Below are 13,678 nucleotides of genomic sequence, written 5' to 3' on the forward strand. Positions count from 1 at the left end.
TACAAACTAAGTCTAATGTTACTCAAATTCATTAGTATCATAATTGATCCTTTTTCGAGCCTACTTTGTCTAAATGGAGAAAGTTCATAAATGAGAAGAAGAAAAATTGACAAAATATAAAGGTCACTTGAGATCACTAAGAAGTTTAGCATGTGTAATCATTCCATAAACAGATGGGAGAACGTTCAGAAAACGTCAGAAGAATAGAGATGACGATTATGATTATGATGATTTTCATGTGGTATAACTAACAAGCATAAAGAAGAAGAAGAAGAAGAAACATTGATGCCTTTTAACTTCAAGGTAAATATGGTCGCAAAAGAACAGAGATGATGATTATGATGACATTTATGTGGTTTAACTAACAAGCAAAAAAAGAAGAATGAACATTGATGCCTTTTAATTTCAAGGTAAATATGGGTTAATATTTTTTTTTTATTTCAACGTATAGAATTCGCTTTATCAAAGAAACTAAATTGGAATAAGTTTATAAATTGCATTATTAAAATCCAACTTCCATTTTTGTTTCCGTATATTTCTTCATTCTATAATTCATGATTTTCATTTACATGTAATTAAATATGTCAAAAAGGTTTAAGAAACCAACTTTTGCTACGAAAAAACTTTCATTTACATTTGTGTGTGAGTACCCAACTAGGAAAAAAAGGGCTCAAGGAAAAACAATGCCTAATTAAAATTTCAAATTCAAATAAAGAAGAGAGATTTTTCTGATAATTTTTTTATCTCATTAATTTTGCAACTAATTTTTGTAGAAGTTGAATTTAATAAGAAACGATTTTTTAAGCAATCCAGGAAATGGAATATGAATCCCATGCCCCACAAGAAGGGTAGTTTACAGATTACAAATCTCTTAAACCAAAGAGAAATTCTATATTTTGTTTCTAAATATAGGGAGCAATTGGTTGGGCAGCCGAAAAAATTACGATAACAACACATACGCACACAAAGAGGGAAGACTAAAAGAAATAAATTGCTTTTGCCTTTGTATATAAATATATTGAATGTATTTTCCACAAGTTCATCCATTTTTTTTTTTTTTGCTATCTTCTCTCTCAGCAGGTGATCATTGGCACCTATAATGTTGTGTAAATGATATCTTCTCTCTCAACAGGTGATCATTGGCACCTATAATGTTGTGTAAATGACACTTTAGTCTTTAGACAACTAGATTAAAAATACTATAAAATGTTAGTTTATGTAAAATAATGACACTTTGAGCCTAGTTCAATTTTGGCCATACGGGCTTAAAAGCCCAATGTTTTGTTGGCCTTGGGCCAACAATGCCTATCATGTTCATGAGTACTCCTTTTATTAGTGGGAAAGAACCGAAACACCACGTGATAGTTTTACGTGGACATCACACAATTAAATATTACCTTATTGTTAGTTAACCAAAACCATTATTTTAGTGGAGTACAACTGTGCAAGAATCTCATTATCTTGTTCAAAACCATCACTTCCCTTCAAAGACATAAATACCCTTGTGGGAAAGACTTGAAATACCCTTACCTATCTTTCTTTCTTTTTTTTTCCTTTTTCTTGTTTTGTAATGTAAAATTCAAATAATTCTCTTCTATCAGTTCACTCTATGTGTTTATCATGAAAACGATATTTTTTCCGGTGTATGTCACTATATATGTGTGTATATGTGATAAAAAAAAAAAAGAAGGTGAAACTTTCGAATTAATATATACAGTATATAAGTCTATACATAGGGAGAGAGAGGAGAGAGAGTCATAAACATTTGAAACGAAACGTGTTGAATTGACGTTGGGTTCTATCCTTAAATTCAAGCGGATTCATTTTATCAATTTTCAAAACGAATCGTTATAATTGAACAAAAAGTTAAAAGAAAAAATAAATAATAATAATAAAAAATTTTGATTTAGGAAAGAAAAGTTATAGAATTTGGTATTTAAAAAAAAAAAAAAAAACTCACCAAATTCTTTAACTTTCCTTTTCTTGGTATATATAAGTAATCTGACTTAGGATGGAATTAGGGTTATGTACTTGATATATACATGTGTAGTCTGTAGTGGGTTTAGAAAACCCGCAAACAAGAGAGATAGAGGCGGGAGAGAGGAAACCGTGAAGAAGAAGGAGAAAAGAGAGGGTCGGCGTGAGAGCAAGGACGCCAAACCAAGGAAAGGCTCGTACTAATTAATTTGGTGCTGCTCTGTTAATTTGGTAACATATATTAGTATAGTTATTTTAGAATACATCTTATTTGATTCCACACACTCAGAGAGAAGAAAGGATTTCAGGCGGTCCAAAAAAGCGATCTCTTGGACGGTGTTTAAGTGAAGTATATTTTTAAGACTTAAATTCTATATTGGTGGGACCACTGAAACGGCTGAGTAGACCAGACTCAATTCTTGGCGTAGACTAAGTCTGTTGGTTGCTTTGTCACTCTCCTTGCATCGGTGGTTAGAATAGAAACGCCGGTGCGATTCATCCTTGGCTACCGGCAGCTCGGGTTGTTCGGCTTTTACAGTCACTGTCTTTGCCGGACTCCATGCTTGCCGGTTAGAATACTTCATGACGCTGTTACCATCCGTCCACTGCCTACGAGATCGTTGCAGAAATTTCACTGTCATCGCCGCCGTTCAGAAATCTAATCTAAGATATATTATGTATGTTGGGTGGAGTTAATAGTTTGGAAAACGTGATTAGAAAGATTCCTAGACTTTTGGCCATGGAACCATATATGATCTATACCCAGATTAATGATGTATATAAATGCAATCACATGGTATGTTTAGATGACGCCTTTTGGGGTGAAGCTCAAGAGCAAAACCGTGCAGGCTCAGGCCCAAAGCGGACAATATCATACCATGTGGTGGAGCGGGTCGTTACAAATGATATCAGAGCCTGACCCAGCCGAAAGTGTGCCGACGAGGACGTCGGGCCTCTAAGGGGGGTGGATTGTGATGACCTTGTGGGCAGGTGTGCCGTGGGCGGGTGCGAGAGACACTGTCAGGCTACCACACTGACGAGCTATGGGTGCACAGTTCCACATCGCCTGGGTAGAGGAAAGGTGAAGTGCTTATATGTAAGTGTGTCATCTCCAATTGGTATGAGGCCTTTTGGGGTGAAACCCAAGAGCAAAACCGTGCAGGCTCAGGCCCAAAGCGGACAATATCATACCATTTGTAACGACCCGCTCCACCACATGGTATGATATTGTCCGCTTTGGGCCTAAGCCCGCACGGTTTTGCTCTTGGGTTTCACCCCAAAAGGCCTCATACCAATTGGAGATGACACTCTTACATATAAGCACTCACCTTTCCTCTACCCAGGTGATGTGGGACTGTGCACCCGTAGCTCGCTAGTGTGGTAGCCTGACAGTGTTTCTCACACCCGCCCACAGCACACCCGCCCATAAGGTCGTCACAATCCACCCCCCTTGGAGGCCCGACGTCCTCGTCGACACACTTCCGGCTGGGTCAGGCTTTGATACCAAACTGTCACGCCCCGCAAATTCTAACACAAGAACCCTTGTCTTATACTAAAACTTGGTATGTGACTCACATCATTCATCTACCATAATCCATGATTAAATCAATAAGAAAACATTTTTTATTCAAAAATCTATCAATCCAAATGAAATTTATTACATCCCCAACTAATTCAAAATTCCACCAACTAAGTGAATCTTATTACAAAGTGTTCACTAAGAAACAATAATAAAATCATAATGTAGAAATCCGGAAATCTCCTTCTCTCACTGAGCCTCCTTTGCAAGCTAATCCATATGCACCTGAAAGTAATAAAGGGGTGAGCTCACAAGCTCAGCAAGAAATTGCTAAACACTATCATCGTTCAGCAAGCTAATCCTTACTTAAAATCCGTATATAAATATACATATATAAGTGACCGCGAAATATCTACTAATCATCGTCATTCTATAATATTAACTCAACCTATGAAATTGTAACCCATCTATAATTTAAATTACTAAAATTCCCACTTACCTCACATGAGCCCTTGGCTCCCCTCAATCAGTTGGCGTTTTAATGCCATTACCTCACATGAGCCCCTGGCTCCACTCCGAATAAATGGTGTGAATTGCATAGTCCCTGACTACCAAATACACACATGTGGTTGAGTTGTACGTCTACTCACCCATATGGCCCCTGACCACGTCCACATACTAAGGGCACCTTTAGCCCAATGGCCATAACAAAAGAGTAATTCACTCCCGTAGACAGTCCCTGACTACGCTCAACAAAATTAATAGTCTCTACTAATCATTACCATTTATTCTGTTTTTGCCATTTACTGCACTCACTTGCATCAATCCCAAGTATTTAGTTGTTGTAAAGCCTACTACTAGCTTATGGTTTCTTACTGAAACTTCCGATTCTTGATCTGGACTCATTCAATAATGACTAGTACTTGCCCAGACAACATTCTAACATAATCACTGAGCTATTTTCTAAATCAGTTTTGCTACCCAACCAAGTATGGTATCTTGAAATTCAGATGACACATATGACAGCTTTCTAAACCAGTATAATTGGCTAATATGTACTCCCAATCACATATCATGATTAATTGGCTCACACTGATTCATAACTATATAAAGAAAAACTAAGTTCATCTATCAAACTTAATATAAAACTAATAATCTTAATATAATTGAAAACTGTAACCATACATTTGCACATTGCATCGTAGCCTTAAGCCTTAGTCCTTCCCAAATCTATTAACCATGCGGATTATAATTAAACACATAATAGAAACACACTTAGCTCATAAAACCATTCCAGTAACCAGAATAATCTACAAGTCCTCATCTAAACATACCATGTGATTGCATTTATATACATCATTAATCTGGGTATAGATCATATATGGTTCCATGGCCAAAAGTCTAGGAATCTTTCTAATCACGTTTTCCAAACTATTAACTCCACCCAACATACATAATATATCTTTTATGCTTTATAAGAACATACTGATATACACACATCATATGTATATTTATTTAATTGACATTTCTTACTCCCACAGAAAGTAAAATATCATATAGTTCCTGATCATCAATTTATTTCTACACTTACATATGCAATCTGCAAAGCTCAGACTAACATCAATTTTCACTTGATCTATATTTAAATCATAAACATTCATGATAATAAGCACACCAAATATATACATAAAGAAATATAAGCAAGAATTAACTTGCCTTCAAATTCACTATTCGCTTGAGCAGATTATGACTTTGCGATCTCAGTGAAAAGAAATCCTTAAAATAGCTTGTATATGCCGAAATACACCGATGCCTCCTAATTTCTAATGAGATACGAGAGATAGATATATGCCCAGTGGTTTAGTTCATATAGAATTCTTTTGTTTTTAAAATACAGGATAATGGTTAATTATCTAACTGAAAGATACGTTAAAAAAAAATATCTCCTCTAATATCTCTAATAAACACATCTAATGATAAAAGATAGGAATGATTATCAAAAGTTCTATTCCAATAAGTGTTATTCCAAAGTACGAACCGAGAAAGGTATCTAGCGTACGAGATTGGCCTCCATTTTACGGACCCAATGCAAACCCAGTTCTTCTCAAAGAAATGAAAAGTGAAGAGCATGATCCTGAAGAGGATCCTAAGGCGGAGTCGTTGGACCATAAATGAAGGTATGTAAATTTCGAGGACGAAATTTCAATTAAGGAGGGTAGAATGTAATACCCGTGAAAAAAAAATATATAAATTTTTTTTTTTTTTTTTTTTTTTTATCATTAGATATGTTTATTAGAGATATTAGAGGAGATATTTTTTTTTAACGTATCGTTCAGTTAGATAATTAACCATTATCCTGTATTTTAAAAACAAAAGAGTTCTATATGAACTAAACCACTGGGCATATATCTATCTCTCGTATCTCATTAGAAATTAGGAGGCATCGGTGTATTTCGGCATATACAAGCCATTTTAAGGATTTCTTTTCACTGAGATCGCAAAGTCATAATCTGCTCAAGCGAATAGTGAATTTGAAGGCAAGTTAATTCTTGCTTATATTTCTTTATGTATATATTTGGTGTGCTTATTATCATGAATGTTTATGATTTAAATATAGATCAAGTGAAAATTGATGTTAGTCCGAGCTTTGGAGATTGCATATGTAAGTGTAGAAATAAATTCATGATCAGGAACTATATGATATTTTACTTTCTGTGGGAGTAAGAAATGTCAATTAAATAAATATACATATGATGTGTGTATATCAGTATGTTCTTATAAAGCATAAAAGATATATTATGTATGTTGGGTGGAGTTAATAGTTTGGAAAACGTGATTAGAAAGATTCCTAGACTTTTGGCCATGGAACCATATATGATCTATACCCAGATTAATGATGTATATAAATGCAATCACATGGTATGTTTAGATGAGGACTTGTAGATTATTCTGGTTACTGGAATGGTTTTATGAGCTAAGTGGGTTTCTATTATGTGTTTAATTATAATCCGCATGGTTAATAGATTTGGGAAGGACTAAGGCTTAAGGCTACGATGCAATGTGCAAATGTATGGTTACGGTTTTCAATTATATTAAGATTGTTAGTTTTATATTAAGTTTGATAGATGAACTTAGTTTTTCTTTATATAGTTATGAATCAGTGTGAGCCAATTAATCATGATATGTGATTGGGAGTACATATTGGCCGATTATACTGGTTTAGAAAGTTGTCATATGTGTCATCTGAATTTCAAGATACCATACTTGGTTGGGTAGCAAAACTGATTTAGAAAATAGCTCAGTGATTATGTTAGAATGTTGTCTGGGCAAGTACTAGTCATTATTGAATGAGTCCAGATCAAGAATCGGAAGTTTCAGTAAGAAACCATAAGCTAGTAGTAGGCTTTACAACAACTAAATACTTGGGATTGATGCAAGTGAGTGCAGTAAATGGCAAAAACAGAATAAATGGTAATGATTAGTAGAGACTATTGATTTTGTTGAGCGCAGTCAGTGACTGTCTACGGGAGTGAATTACTCTTTTGTTATGGCCATTAGGCTAAAGGTGCCCTTAGTATGTGGACGTGGTCAGGGGCCATATGGGTGAGTAGACGTACAACCCAGCCACATGTGTGTATTTGGTAGTCAAGGACTATGCAATTCACACCATTTATTCGGAGTGGAGCCAGGGGCTCATGTGAGGTAATGGCATTAAAACCCCAACTGATTGAGGGGAGCCAGGGGCTCATGTGAGGTAAGTGGGAATTTTAGTAATTTAAATTCTAGATGGGTTACAATTTCACAGGTTGAGTTAATATTATAGAATGACGATGATTAGTAGATATTTCGCGGTCACTTATATATGTATATTTATATACGGATTTTAAGTAAGGATTAGCTTGCTGAACGATGATAGTGTTTAGCAATTTCTTGCTAAGCTTGTGAGCTCACCCCTTTATTACTTTCAGGTGCATATGGATTAGCTTGCAAAGGAGGCTCAGTGAGAGAAGGAGATTTCCGGATTTCTACATTATGATTTTATTATTGTTTCTTAGTGAACACTTTGTAATAAGATTCACTTAGTTGGTGGAATTTTGAATTAGTTGGAGATGTAATAAATTTCATTTGGATTGATAGATTTTTGAATAAAAAATGTTTTCTTATTGATTTAATCATGGATTATGGTGGATGAATGATGTGAGTCACGTACCAAGTTTTAGTATAAGACAAAGGTTCTTGTGTTAGAATTTGCGGGGCGTGACAGTTTGGTATCAGAGCCTGACCCAGCTGGAAGTGTGTCGACAAGGACGTCGGGCCTCCAAGGGGGGTGGATTTTGACGACCTTATGGGCGGGTGTGCTGTGGGAGGGTGCGAGAAACACTGTCAGGCTACCACACTGACGAGCTACGGGTGCACAGTCCCACATCACCTGGGTAGAGGAAAGGTGAAGTGCTTATATGTAAATGTGTCATCTCCAATTGGTATGAGGCCTTTTGGGGTGAAACCCAAGAGAAAAACCGTGAGGGCTCAAGCCCAAAGCGGACAATATCATACCATGTGGTGGAGCGGGTCGTTACAAATGGTATCAGAGCCTGACCCAGCTGGAAGTGTGCCGACGAGGACGTCAGGCCTCCAAGGGGGGTGGATTGTGATGACCTTGTGGGCGGGTGTGCCGTGGGCGAATGTGGAGACACTGCCAGGCTACCACACTGGCGAGCTATAGGTGCATAAGTCCCACATCGCCTGGGTAGAGGAAAGGTGAAGTGCTTATATGTAAGTGTGTCATCTCCAATTGGTATAAGGCCTTTTGGGGTGAAACCCAAGTGCAAAACCGTGCGGGCTCAGGCCCAAAGCGGACAATATTATACCATGTGGTGGAGCGGGTCGTTACAAATGGTATCAGAGCCTGACCCAGCAGGAAGTGTGTCGACGAGGACGTCGGGCCTCCAAGGGGGGTGGATTGTGACGACCTTATGGGCGGGTGTGCTGTGGGCGGGTGCGAGAAACACTGTCAGGCTACCACACTGGCAAGCTACGGGTGCACAGTCCCACATCACCTGGGTAGAGGAAAGGTGAAGTGCTTATATGTAAGTTTGTCATCTCTAATTGGTATGAGGCCTTTTGGGGTAAAACTCAAGAGCAAAACCGTGAGGGCTCAAGCCCAAAGCGGACAATATCATACCATGTGGTGGAGTGGGTCGTTACACCATGCTTGCCGGTTAGAATACTTCATGACGCTGTTACCATCCGTCCACTGCCTGCGGGATCATTGCAGAAATTTCACTGTCATCGCCGCCGTTCAGAAATCTAATCTGTGCAAACCTAATTCTCCCTAGTCCCTTACTCTGCAAAACCCTTTCCCCTCTCGTTATCACTTTTTTTCCCTTCTTTTGATCAATCATCAGAGTATTCAATTGATGTTGAATCATAGCAAAACCCAAATCTAATTCACCAACTCCTATCTCGCCGGAGGAAAGGGAAAGCCGGCTGCGACAGAGCCCGTGGGATTGCTTCTTCACCAGCAGGAAAAAAAAATGATAAACGAAAATAAGAGAGAGAAAACGTGTCGCCGGACACGTGGGTGTGTGTTTTCCAGCCGTGGGTTGCTGCGTCGTCGGTAGCTACTCGCCGGATCTCCCTTCTCTATGCTTGAAGTTAGGTTGGGGAGACAAAGAGACGAGAGAGAGAGAGAGAGAGAGAGAGAGAGACCGTGGAGGGAAAAATTTTCCACCAATGAGAATAATCCACGTCATCATAAATGTTATCAGTGGATCTGATTTAAATATTAGCTCTTTTGGGGAGAGGAAACTATGGAGATTTTATGTGTACGTATACATATATGTTGTTATGGAACTCAACAGTTTCTTGCATGGTTCGCATTTTTGTTCATGTGGTTTTTGATTGTACCTCATTTATGACCTATATGCTTCTTTATGGATTTGTTTGTCAACAGTTCTAGGGATAGATATAGATAGATATAGATATAGATAATTTTTTTTCCCTGAATAGTTCTAGGGATATTATCTCTTATTATTATAGCATAAAATTTAGAAAAGGTATAACAAGATTCCAATTACATAAACATTTTAAAAAAGAGGAATTACAATATAATATGACTATCATGTCTAACTTAATCGTAATGCAAGAGAACTCTTATTTTGTTTTCTTGTATTCATTTATTTTTATATATAATTTCACAGTTGAAAGTAAGCTTATTTTTGTATCTATGATTTTTTACTATACTATCAATTCTGAGTGATAGGTGTTCTTATGGATTTGTTTTGGGAGGAATGAGACATTTGTTTCTATCAACAACATGAATTTTATTATCTAGAGTCATACTCTCTATTAGATCCTTAGCAACTATAAAGCTCGATTATTTATCTGATAGTAAACTTGTAGGTACGTCAAGATTTTTAGAGGTTTAAGATTTTTCTTTTAATGCCACTTACTTCCCTTTGTTTTCAAGAGAGCATTAATTTGATATTTTGGGAAGGAAGATAATGAGGTGTTTGTATTGAATAGAATAGAATTTGTAACACTTTTACATAAGATACTGAGAGAGAGGGCATAGCAATGAGATGAGATTGAAAAATTAAAATGTAAAGTTTGATTTATTCTCAAACACCCCCCTTTAACATCAAATTTATAATTCCTTAATCTACTGTTCTTTTAATTATGCCAGATACGGAAGATACTAAGAGAAAGGGCAGAAATGGACTAATGAAGAGGGTGTCAAGTTTCTTGATGTGGATGCCAACTCCACATCTCTCAATTGCATGGAGCAAAGCTATGGACTAGACTTGCTTCTATTTATATTCTATCCCTAGTGAATTACTTTAAGTCACCAGGCTTAGATTTGCATCTGTTATATTCTCTACTATATAAATTGCTTTTATTAATTTGTTTATAATTAATTTCTTATATCCCTGCTAAGATAGGATAGTGGGGAGTTTGTCCCTCCAAGAATCTCACATGGCTTCTTATAATTTTTTAATTCTCTTGCATATCAATAATTATTCAACATTATATTTCTTTTGAACTCTCACATAGCAATTGCCTATAAAATGAAATCACTATCTCTATTACATAATTTTCATGTCCATAATTATTCAACATTATATTTGTTTTGGACTTTCTCTCAGGACCAAATGAAATTATTATCCCTATTACATGTCTTATATTTGTTTTGGAGCATATCAATTGCCTACAAAATTAAATCACAAGAATATTTTTATATTTCCTTTGAATAAAAATATATATATATATTAATATTATATTAATATATTAAAAGGCTTAATTTAGAAATTTTGTTGTAGGCCTCAAACAGTATCAAGCTGAATTCATGTTGACTTGTGAATGGAAGAAGCCCCAACAAAGAAGATGGTTAAAGTTAGTGTGTGTTTTGATTATGTACCTCTTTTTAATTTCAAAAATTATTTTCAGCAAATACAATCAAGTAGATTTATTAATTTTTGTTCTTCATTTTGTAGTTTTTCCAACCAAGCATATTTTCAACTTAAAAAATTGAAAACTGTTCGCCATTTTGTTTTGATTCTCTGAAAAGTTTTCTTGAAAAAGTTACATTCCAGTAAGGTTTGAAATGCTAGGAAACAATATAAAGAAAATTGATGTTGGGAGAAGTGTAAATTACATACATGTTCAATTGTCAAAGAACATTAATTATGGATAGAATTGAATGATTAGAAAACTTGATGCAACCAATTTGTGAGCAAGTAACTATGGCCAGCTCTGAATGCCATTGGAATATTTCAATTTGTATGCATGATGGTAGACATATTTTCTTTGATGTTATTTGAAGGTGATTCCAGATTTCGTGTTGGAGTGTGAGGTTGAATTCATTTACATTTGGATGAAAGTGGACTAAACTTCATAATTGAAGTTACAGCAATTAAGCAACACAAAAATTTAAAAACTCCCTAGCATTGCTCTGTAATGGTAGCATCTACATGTACGTTGAAAAAACGCAAAGCCTAGAACAAGATAAATCCATAGTCCATGCTAGAGAAACTAAATGCATTCCATCTGATCAAAGCTTGTAAAGCTCATCCATAGCCAAGAAAGGTACATGGCAAAATAGAGTTTGGGAGAGCCCACTCTCTCTGAAACCATCTATAGCTGGCAGACACATGCAAATTCTTCAAAGACCACACATCCTGGACTTCACCAAATCAATGATTTTTTTTTTTTCCTCTCTCTCCCTCTCTCTCTCTCTCTCTCTCTCTGAATTGTACAAAACTAACCAACGTACACTTTAAAAACAAAAAACTTTTATGTAGTCATAATTTACCTCCCCCTCAAGGTTGATGCTATAATCAAAATCATATTCCAGTCAGAGTTCAAAATGAATAGGCATGTCAATAACAAGTGAAGGAAAGGGGAAAAAAAAAAAAAAAAAAAAAAACCAAGACTATTGGTTCAACATAACCAAATTGCAATGATCAAGAAGGTTTGAACACTGTTATAAATCAAAATCATATTTCAGTTAGGCTGTTTCGACATAAAACATTTTCCGTTGTAAATTATTTTTATATACAACTTTTTACAAGTGAAACAATTGTTTTCCTCTTATTTTCTGCTGTTTTGATTACCATCCTGAAAATATTCTTCAAATCCATGTCCAAAACTCTAACAAGAGCAAAAACTATGCACAAACAGTTAAAAAAAAAAAAAAAAAAACCAGTTTGACTTTTTATCAAACGCCTAATAGACAAAATGAGACCCACACTAGTCAAAACTCAAAAGTAAACTAGAACACATCCCCATTACCAAAACCTCAAATCCACCATCAAATGGTGCACTCTTCAGATGATTAAGTCACGTTTTCGTTCGCAGCCTTCTTCTTTCTCAATCATCCTCACCAACACGGCTATCCAGACTTCCTGTAGCCCTCTGATGATCGCCATGGTTGTCTTCATCGCCACTGCTCATCGTCATCGTCATCGTCATCTACCCTCGATTCATCTCCCCCCACCACCTCTGCCATCGCTAGCATTGTTAACGTCGATGTCGACGCCTTCTTACCAGAGGTGGAGCGGAAGTCTCTCAGCAAGGAACGGGAACCAGGGTATTTTTGCTTAGCGCGGTTGCTTAGGAAACCATACTGAGGTTGAATCATTTAATATTAGGTCGGACAAAAGGGGTATTATAGAAATTATGAAAACTTTCATTAAATATAAAACAGCTTCCCATGTTTTATATGGAAGACAGCTTTGAGAAAGCTGGTTCCTACCAGAACTCGAAGCTCTATTGCTTGTGCAATCCAGCAAATCAAAGATAAGGTTGTGTTTGGGGGAGCTTCTCAACAGCAAAAGTTCTGTTATTGATAATTCCTTCTTAGGGATTCTGCTAAAATAAATTTACAACAAAAAGATTTTTGGCTAGTGTATTTTTTAAAAGTAATTTAGCTATTAAAAAATTTTTATCAAGCAATTTTACTAATCTCCTTTGTACCATTTCCATTCAACCCGTCTGCTTTATGCACCCATCTCCATCGTCACTGTTTGACCAAGGTTGAATAATGCAGTAAACACAAAATGAAACTCGATCTTCCCTCACCTTTAAACCTATTAACCCTCCATTTCCTCCACCTTAATTATTTTTCTAAACCCATTAACTCCGCATCTCCTCCACATTAATTATTTTTCTCTCTAAACCAACAACGGCAAGAAGAACATTGAAGATGCAAAAAATTCGTCCTTTCTTTCTCTCTATAGAATTCTTACATTTCAACCAAAAATCTCTCCCTTTGCTCTATCCATTACCTTTCCTATTTACAGATACTTACAAACATTAATGGACTGCTAGATCTAGGCCCGTTCCTCTTGTGAGTTTTGGTCATCTTTGATAGGCTATTCGCGTTCGGCCCATATGGCAGTGTCTCTCTATGGGCTTGACCCATCTGTACGGACTGGATGTCGCGTTTGCGGGTCATATCTGGCCCATGTCACTTCGGGCTTCCTCAACTGCCCCCATAATTACCCCTTGTTTAATAAGGGGGTAATTATTGAAGGCGTCTCATCATGATGCTGACGGCTTGAGAAACCCATATGGGGGAACGGACGGTCAGATCCGGAATCAATTTTCCGGGGCTCGATGAATTTCTCGCCTTTCTGACGCTTCGGCCCTCGGGTCCACTTCGCCTTTATAAGGCTCTAGAAT

The sequence above is a fragment of the Cornus florida genome, unplaced genomic scaffold, assembly GCF_030987335.1.
Source record: "Cornus florida cultivar Cherokee Brave unplaced genomic scaffold, ASM3098733v1 CherokeeBrave_3.0.0_Hap2_Chr01, whole genome shotgun sequence".
NCBI classification, from domain to species: domain Eukaryota; kingdom Viridiplantae; phylum Streptophyta; class Magnoliopsida; order Cornales; family Cornaceae; genus Cornus; species Cornus florida.